This window comes from Amblyomma americanum, chromosome 4 (assembly GCF_052857255.1).
Source record: "Amblyomma americanum isolate KBUSLIRL-KWMA chromosome 4, ASM5285725v1, whole genome shotgun sequence".
Taxonomy (NCBI): domain Eukaryota; kingdom Metazoa; phylum Arthropoda; class Arachnida; order Ixodida; family Ixodidae; genus Amblyomma; species Amblyomma americanum.
In genome coordinates this window covers 14,730,061-14,739,282 of record NC_135500.1, presented here as the reverse complement: position 1 = coordinate 14,739,282, position 9,222 = coordinate 14,730,061, and the positions used below count along the sequence as shown (strand labels likewise).

Below are 9,222 nucleotides of genomic sequence, written 5' to 3'. Positions count from 1 at the left end.
ATCTAATGCCATTTAACGCCATTCCGTCAAATTGATTGTCCTACGGTTTGTGCGCACGTGGTAATTTTTACGGCGTGCGTAGGGACAATACCTTTTAGCTCCATAAAATGCATTACTTAAGCAAGACGCCAGAGATAAACTTTCATTTTTGTCTGCTGCACGAGTGCTGACCGCTGGCCGTTTTGTGCATCAAGGCGCTTCACAATTTGTTGAAGCTATCTATTTTAGAACGGCACCAAGATTAAGGTTTGGGTTGGTTTGGTTTATGGGGATTTAACGTCCCAAAGCGACTCAGGCTATGAGAGACGCCGTAGTGAGGGGCTCCGGAAATTTCGGCCACTTGAGGTTCTTTAACGTTCACTGACATCGCAAAGCACACGGGCCTCTAGCATTTCGCCTCCACTGAATTGCGACCGCCGCGGCCGGTATCGAACCCGCGTCTTTCGGGCCCGCAGCCGAGCGCCATAACCACTAAGCCACCGCGGCGGCTCCAAGATTAAGAGATCCTGTGCTGTCCAAGCTAGGTATATTTAGCTTGCAAAAAAGTGAAATGTGAGCAAGTTGACATCGATCCATGTTGTTGCAGCACCAAACGGACCAGGACGAAGAAGAAGGGCTGAACAAGTGCATGTCCTTCGCGTCGTACCTGTGTGTTCTGTCCTCCTTCTTTGTCCTGGTCCGTTTAGTGCTGCAACAACATGGACCTTTAGCTTGCTTTCTCAAGTTTTTAAAAGCTTCTTTGCTTGGCTAGAGCGACGTCATTTCTGAATTTTGGCAGTCTGCAATAGTGATTGTAGAAAATGGGTGTCTGCAGGGGGCAAACTTCTACATACACATGAGAGCCCACAGCTAGAGCTTTCACCTTGTTGCCACTGGGAAATATTCATGAGCAGTATGGAAGCAAAGATGCGTTCTTGCTGCATGCATCTTTTTAAAATGTATGTTATGTTCTCTTTTCGGCCATTTTCCCTTCTTCATCAAGCTGCTTCATGAAACAGGGTACTACAGCCAAACCATGCCCTCATTCATCTGTACATTCTTGCTAGCTCGTTGTCAGCATAGGGTTATTCAAAACAATGTTCTGAACGTAGTCGTAGTTTTCTGAAACCCCGCAATAAACGAATGAAATGCGAAATATATGCATGGGTTTGTTTTGTATGATGTGAATGTGATTAGGACAAAAAATAGATCTTCTCGCTGCGTCTTTAATTGTGTGTCATGAAGTTGCGAATTTCTAAACATTGTCATTATGAGTAGTCGATAGTGGAAAATGGGTTGTTACAAGAAGTGGTGCAAAATAAAATCCAGTGCTAAGGCAAAACCCCAACTCACTGGGCGCTCATTCTAACACCTGCCTTTGTAACTAAATGTATTTGTGCACATGTAAGAGACTCAGTGTGACAGACATAATTCAGGCACACACATTTAAATAAACCAGACAGAAAGGCGTAATGCAGAGGGAAGTATGAATACTTGGAGACAATTGAAAAAACAAATCCTAAGCCCTTACTGTAGCATCAGCATTCAAGCTAGTTAGCCGCAGCTAGGGTAAACACGAAGTTGAATGGCGCAAGGGAACGAACACAGGAAGACACAGAGACAGAAAGAGCGCCTACTACCAACTGAGTTTATTGCGGAAAACACCACCTTTATACGCCAGTACATAATCACCATCAGTGCGCTATCATAGCCAGGACAAGGTAACAAGAAAAAAATACATGTGCAGAAAAAGATTACATTTATGCATAAAAGCCGGAGAATTGCTACTCACAGAACAAGTCATGAGAAATTTACGAACACTATAGCAAGATTAAATGACAAGATCTACACATGACCATCTAAAAAATCCAGTTCCTGCCCGCTGAGTTTGACCGACGAAGTGCTTATGCACGTGGGCCCACCTTTCTGCATGTGAAATCCTTCTGTAACTTACCTTTCAACTCGCTCTCTGCCTCTGCCGATAAACTTTGCCTCCTCCAGCACCAATCCGCAATCTCCACAATCTCGGCAGTGATCAGGAACGTTTCCCATTTCATTGTTTTTTTATTCTCCGTTTGTGCTCAATCGCTCTCTCATTGAAACAACGGCCGGTCTGCCCAATGTAGACCCGCCCACACTTGAGCGGTGTCTCAGAGATGACTTTAGACCTGCAATCCGTATAACGATGCCTATGCTTGATAGCGCACCTCGGGGGTCGTTTGTCCACCATGGAGCATATCTTGCCAAGCTTGTATGGTGCTGAAAACATCACATTCACACCATAACGACCCACATGTCTTCTTGGTGTTGTGCGTTACTTTGTGCAAATAAGGAATCACCGCCACAGGCCTCTTATCTCGCTGCTTGCTTGACAGAGCTCCACTCAAAGAGAGCTTAGTCGTCTACAGCAAGGCTTCGCAAACAGCGGTTATGACAAGGCAGGGATTACAAGCGTTGTTTAATCTCTGAAGTTGCATGTCAAAGCCAGCCTGCACGCAGTGAGAACACGATTTTGAGAGAGCGGCGTGTAAGCATGTCATGGCAATACTTCATTTCACCAGTTTAGAATGGGCACTGCTGAACGGCATGAGGCTTTTCTTGGAGTGGGGGTTATACACCCAACGCACATGAGCTAGGCCAGTGAAATCAAACTGAAAGTCCAGAAACTGGATCTTGCCCCCTTGTGGCAGTTCCCAAGTGAAGGTGAGGCCTTGTGAATTGTCTTTAAATACATTAAGAACATCAGCATCAGCATCAGCATCAGCAACAGATAGGCGGGTCAAAAAGAATAAAATAATCGTCAACAAAGCGGGACACTCGTCTTACAGGTGTCCAGTTTAACAGCGCACAAATGCGCTGGTCAATAGAAGCTTAAAATATGTCAGTTAAAATGGGGGTTATAGATGAGCCAATGCAAATTCCAGTTCTTTGCACATAAAACTCCTGGGTAAAGTCAATGGCAGTTGAGTGCAGATAAATTTCAAGCAAAGAAATACAATGGTCACTGGTGATTCCAATAGCATTCTGGAACCTTAGTTCATCAAAATAATTTATGCTCGCACGAATGGCTGTAAAGAGGCCATCGTGGGGAACAGAGTAGTACAAGTTTTCGGCATCTATAGAGAACGCACATGATGCTTTGTCTAATCTAGACCTCATTTCAGTTAACCCTGAATCAGAGTCTTAGTAAGAAAGGGGTCGTTCACAGAAATGTGTTTCAAGGAATGTTGCAGGAATGTAGACACTTTAGAAATTTAGAGATGTTATAAATTTAGATGATCATGTGTAGAAATTGTCATTTAATCTTGCTATTATGTTCGTAAATTTTTCATGCCTTGTTCTGTGAGTAGCAATTCTCTGGCGTTTATGCATAAATGTAATTTTTTTCTGTACATATATTTTTTCTTGTTAGCTTATCCTGGCTATGATAACGCAATGGTGGTGATAATGTACTGGCGTATAAAGGTGGTGTTTTCCGCAATAAACTCAGTTGGTAGCAGGCGCTTTCTGTCTTTGTGTCTTCCTGTGTTCGTTCCCTTGCGACATTCAACTTTAAGATGAACCAACTCGCATAACAGCAAGTACTTCTGCAACGCATTTATTCTACTCCGGGCTCTTTTCTGTGTTCACCTCTCTTACATACGCCTGTGATCTCTTGCACGAACCTTATCGCAGTTTCAACTTGCCATGCCAGGATCTTTACTTACTGCATTAAGAATCGGATCATTTTACTTCAGCTTCAAGGCATTTTGGGCGGTGTGCAACCTTCATGGGGCCACGCCCGAAGGATCTACAAAATCTTCAAGTCAGAAAAGTGGAGACAAGTCCGTCTGTTACAAGACTGGTTGCTTGTCCTAGTGCATGACGCCCGGGACCCTCAAAGCACCGAGGAAAAGATACAGGCTTTAAAAAAACAAGCAGCCATCTTAACGGAGTTCATCTGGCAGCAGACAACACTTCACCTTCGCAAGAGACCAAAGAAAAGTACCTCTCCGTGTCCGGTCACCAAGCTGGGCAACGTTGAACCCCCCTCCAATGTACTGGACACTTTGCAGCTAGGCCCAAAGTACAGCTTTCAGCCAGCAGCCTCCAGACCTCAACTCCATGGGATGGTACGGAATGTTGCCGCACGAGCCAGTGTACATCACCAGGAGAGATCATTAGGAGACGGAGTGGACGCCGTTATCCGCTGTGTAAGTGAAAGTCCCTGTAGTAGTCCGCCGTTGAAGCGCGTTGTAAAAACTTTAAGAGAAGCCGATGTTTCTGTCATTGAGGCTGATAAAGAAGTAGGCTTTGTTGTTATTCCCAACAGCCTTATGCGAACGAAATCAGTGCAAGGTATTGAAAAGAATTTTAAACCAATCAAATTTGGTCCCAACAAGCAGAAGCAGGTTGCAGAAGCAGGTCTCTTTCTTCGTGTGTTTTTGTTTTTTCTGCACTTGTACGTGTTTGCAATGCTCCAACTCGCCCAACAGTCCGTGCTCTTGATTTCGGCGATCAGAACCGACAACATACTACCTCACAAAATGCAGGATTTGGCCACCCTGGTGTAGTGCTTGGCCGCAACCTTACATGAACAAACCAATTAACCCTCGGCCCTCAGTCCCCAGCGGCTGCGTAGCAAATGACCACGGCGGCTTTCAGACCTGTGACGCAGCGGAGGGTGGAAGTATCTCTGGCTCCGGACAAGCCGCCATTAGAATCTGAACCTGGCAATGTTTAACGCTAGAACCTTATCCAATGAGGCCAGCCTAGCAGTGCTGTCCGAGGAACTAGCGGGCATTAGATGCGATGTCATAGGGAGGACAGGTGAGGCGAAGGTCAGGCGAAGGTGAGGTGAAGTTCGGAGGACAGCTGAGGCGTATACAGTACTAAAGGACGGGCACATAGTGTGCTATCGTGGATTAGCGGATAGACGAGAACTAGGTGTGGGATTCCTCATTAATCAGGATATAGCTTGAAACGTAGACGAGTACTATAGTATTAACGAGAGGGTAGCAGATATTGTAAATAGGCTCAATAAGAGGCTCAAGCTGAAGGTGGTGCAGGCCTACGCGTCTACATGTAGCCATGATGACCAGACCACTGAAAGCCTCTATGAAGACGTGGAATCGGCAGTGAGTAATGTAAAATCACACTGCACTGTACTGATGGGCGACTTTAATGCGAAGGTGGGCAAGAAGCAGGCTGGCGACCACGCGGTAGGTGACCATTGGAAAGGTTTTAGGAATAGCAGGGGAGAGCTATTAGTAGAGTTCGCAGATAGGAAGAATTTACGGGTCATGAATACCTTCTTCGGCATACTAGAGAATAGGAAGTGGACCTGGAAGAGCCCCAATGGTGAGACAAACTGAAATCGACTTCATACTATGCTCTGAACCTGGCATCGTTCAGGATGGGGACGTCCTTAGTAAGGTGCGTTGTAGCGACCACAGAATGGTAAGGCCTCGAATTAGCTTAGACTTGAAGAGGGAACGGAAGAAGCTAGTGAAGAGGAAGCTCATTAACGAGCTAGCGGTAACAGTGAAAATAGATTAATTTAGGATATCGCTGGAAAACAGATTTTCAGCTCTCACTGAGGAAGACGATCCTAATGTTCATGCAGTGAACAATAATCTGACAGCTATCATACGGAGTCAGCACTAGTTGTAGGCGATAAGACGGATCGACAGGATACCGGCAAGCTATCTCAGGAGACGAAAGATCTGATCAAGAAACGTCAAAGTATGAGGGCGTGTAACTCTACAGACAGAATAGAACTGACAGAGCTATCGAAGCTATCGAAATAAGCGCAAGGTAGCCGACATAAGGAAGCTTAATATGGATAGAATCGAGCACGCTCTAAAGAACGGAGGTAGCCTAAAAGCGGTGAAGAGAAAGCTAGGCATAGATAAAAACCAGATGTATGCGCTAAACGACAAGAAGGGATATGCCATTAGCAATATGGATAAGATAGTTAATGTAGCCGAAGAGTTCTACACAAATATATACAGTAGCCAATATAAGCAGAACGTTACTGATAGAGACAGCAGCGCACAGTAATGCGTCATCCCGCCAGTAACGATAGAAGTTGTTATGACTGAAGTGTTCCTGTTATCAGTTCTCAGATGAAGTCGATAGCTACACGTGCCAATCTGGTTGCATATCTTATGTTTTTTTACTTTGTTTCCCTTCCCCTCCTTCCTTAACCTGTCTTTATATTTCGACGTGCACTGCAATAAACGCCCATTCTTCCAGCTTGTCAGCTTGTGTATGCCTCTCCTGCGTCAAGCATAGTGTCTGACTTACGATGTAACACTGGCGACGAGAAACGGAAAGCAAAACCCCTGGCAAAACCTTGAAGCCCAGGACGGCAGCTACGCTACGGAGCGACGACTCGTCGATGGCACACCAGCAAGCACACCAGCAACTTCCCGACTTCGACGACGAAAAAGACAACTGGAAGGTCTATGTTATCAAGGCAGAGGCATACTTTGAGGCAACGGGCGTGACGAAGTCGGCAAAGAAACGGGCGCTTTTGGTGGCAGCTTTAAGCACGCGCACCATTCAAATATTAGCACGACGAGTACCGCCGAAGAAGCCGAATTCTTTGGATACGAAGACGTCGTGAAAGTATTGAACGAGTTTTTTTTTTTTTATTTCGAGCGCCATGAGATTACTGAGTTTCCGCTTCTTCAACCGCTGCCAGCTTGACGGTGAGTCCGTTCAAGAATTCATCACCTAAATTCGTCGAATTGCAATTTTGGTACCATGTTCGACGGAATGCTACGGCATAGAACTGTGTGCGGCATAAGATCGAGTGCACTGCAGAAACAACTCCTGATAAAGAAAGAGTTGTCCGTAGAGGACGCTGAAACGAAGGCACTGTCGGCTGAAGCTGCAGATAAGGATGCCAATAAAATGGCCGCAGACACGTCGGCGATGCTTAAAATTAAGGTGCAGTCAACCTCGACGAAAGGGGTACTGGCCGAATGTGGGCGTTGTGGTAGCATAAAGCACAACAGTAATGCCTGCCGTTGGAGTGATGCTCGTTGTTATCACTGCGGTCGACATGGTCACCTAGCGGTAAAATACCGGAACGAAGAAAGCGCAAGATCTCGAACACGAGAAGGAGCCCGGGGAGCCCCAGCATATACGCCCGTCCAAGAAATGAAGTTCTCGCATCGTTCAAAACGGTTGCAAAAGGCTTAAAGTTTACCTTTGAACTCCCTAGTGGAAACTGTATACAGTTCCTTGACCTGAGAATTCATTTCTTGGACGGGCATATATGCTGGATGTACAATCCTAGGTCACAAAAGGCACCCCTCCCTTACAGTAGTGCTCATTCAAAAATAATCAAAAGAGCAATAGCCATAAATTGCCTCAATTCCGCTTTGCAAAAGTCATGTCCGCATCAAATGTTTGAAAGTGTCCAAATGCAAACTGAGCGATTGCGCATGTACGGCTTTCCTCCAGATTTATTGTCAGCTGTTGCAGAGACGCTGCTACAAAAGAAAAAGTGCATCAAAAAGACGGATAAGCAAGACCAGAGGCTGCCAACTTAAGTAATTCCATATCTTCACAGAGTTTCTCATAATCTTAAGAAAGTTGGAAGCAGATACGGTGTTAACGTGCTCTTCTCCGCCCCAAGCAAGCTATCAAAAGTTTGCCCAATGATGATTAGTAAGAAAAGGCCGATTTGCAATATAAACCACCAACTTGTTTTCACCCGTTGCACCACTAAGGTAGTGTACAGCGTTCCGCTCACTTGCAATAGAGTGTACATTGGTCAAACGGGACGCTGTTTTAATGAGAGAGCTAGGGAGCATTATAATCTGGTGAAAGAAGGGAAGAGTGGCCATCTTGCTATCCACTGCCGGGATTGTAAGTGTAAACCCATATTTCGGAAAGCTAAAATTCTTGGGCGTGGAAGAGATCGGACGGAAAGAGATTATTGAAGCATACCACATCAGAAAAGCAGGTGGTCAGTGTGTTAGCACCGCTTCCTTGTCTCTTCTTGATAATGAAATGGCGTTTTTGAATCATTGCGGTTGATTGCCACGGAGCGATAGTAGCGCTGTACTTAAGCTTTGGTATTCTCAATAAAAATCAGTTGGAAGTGCAGCATTCGTCCTGTCGTATGTCTGTCTGTTTCGTCCTCGTTTTTTCGTGCTGCTTCGTTTTCTCAAGATGGATCATTACCAACTGGCCCAAACTTCTGTGCTTTTGCATAATACGCACAAATGTCTTTTCTGCTACAACAGATTACCTTTCGGCATTGCCTCTGCACCAGCCATTTTTCAACGCAGAATGGAAACAGTTCTACAAGGCTTATCAGGCGCGCAAGCTTATCTCGACGATGTTTTAATTTTGTGTCCGAAAGAGCAGGAAGTAACGACGTGCTAAAAGCGGTTGTGCAGCGTTTCCGCCAGAACTGCGCCTCGACAAATGCAAATTTCGGCAAGTGTCCGTTACGTATCCCGGCCTTCGAATCGATCAGCAAGGGTTGCACCCAATATGAAAGAATATCGAAGCTATCACAGAAGCCCTAGCCCGAAAATGTAGCTGAGCTTCGTTCTTTTCTTTCCATGATCACTTTCTACTAAAAATTTTTGCCGAACATATTGTCTCTGCTCGCTCCATTCTATCGGCTGCGGGAAAAGAACCGACATTGGCTCTGGGAAGACGAGCAACAAACGGCGTTCGATGAAACAAAACGGTGTTTGCAGCAAGCAGGGGTGTTGGTTCATTTCGACCCTTTACAACCGCTGAAACTAGAGTGAAACGCATCGAAAAAGGCATCGGCGCAGTGCTTTTTCACACTGCACCGATAAGAACTGAAGGCTACGCAAGACAACCACGAAAAGCTAATATCCGAACTAAACAACCTCATTTCTTTGTTACAATTTGATCATAAAAAGGAACTAGTAGATTCGAAAATAGAAGAAGCTAACGAAATAAAACGTGAGCTTGCACTTCTTCAGGCCGCCAATATTGACGCACGCAATCGTATGCGAAGAAACAACTTACTTTTCTTTGGCCTTAAGGACTGCGAGAAAGAAAGTTGGGAAGAGTCTGAAAAACAGGTAGGAGCCCTTTGCTCTACTGAGCTCGGTGTGGAACTAGACACAGGTAGTATAGAACGTGCACATCGACTCGGAAAATACTGTACGGATAAACAGCGCCCAATCATATTTAAATTAGCTCATTTTAAAACAAAAGAAAACATTCTGTCGTGTGGGCCCAAACTGAAAGACACCGTCT

The 9,222-nt window shown here is 45.2% G+C and overlaps 1 protein-coding gene across 14 annotated transcripts in view; it reads right to left on the bottom strand.

The window, feature by feature from the left end:
* The window catches only part of LOC144127803 (FMRFamide receptor-like), a 1,107,197-nt gene that overhangs the window by 963,485 nt on the left and 134,490 nt on the right, over window positions 1-9,222 (bottom strand). The gene's annotated exons all lie outside the window — the stretch shown is intronic.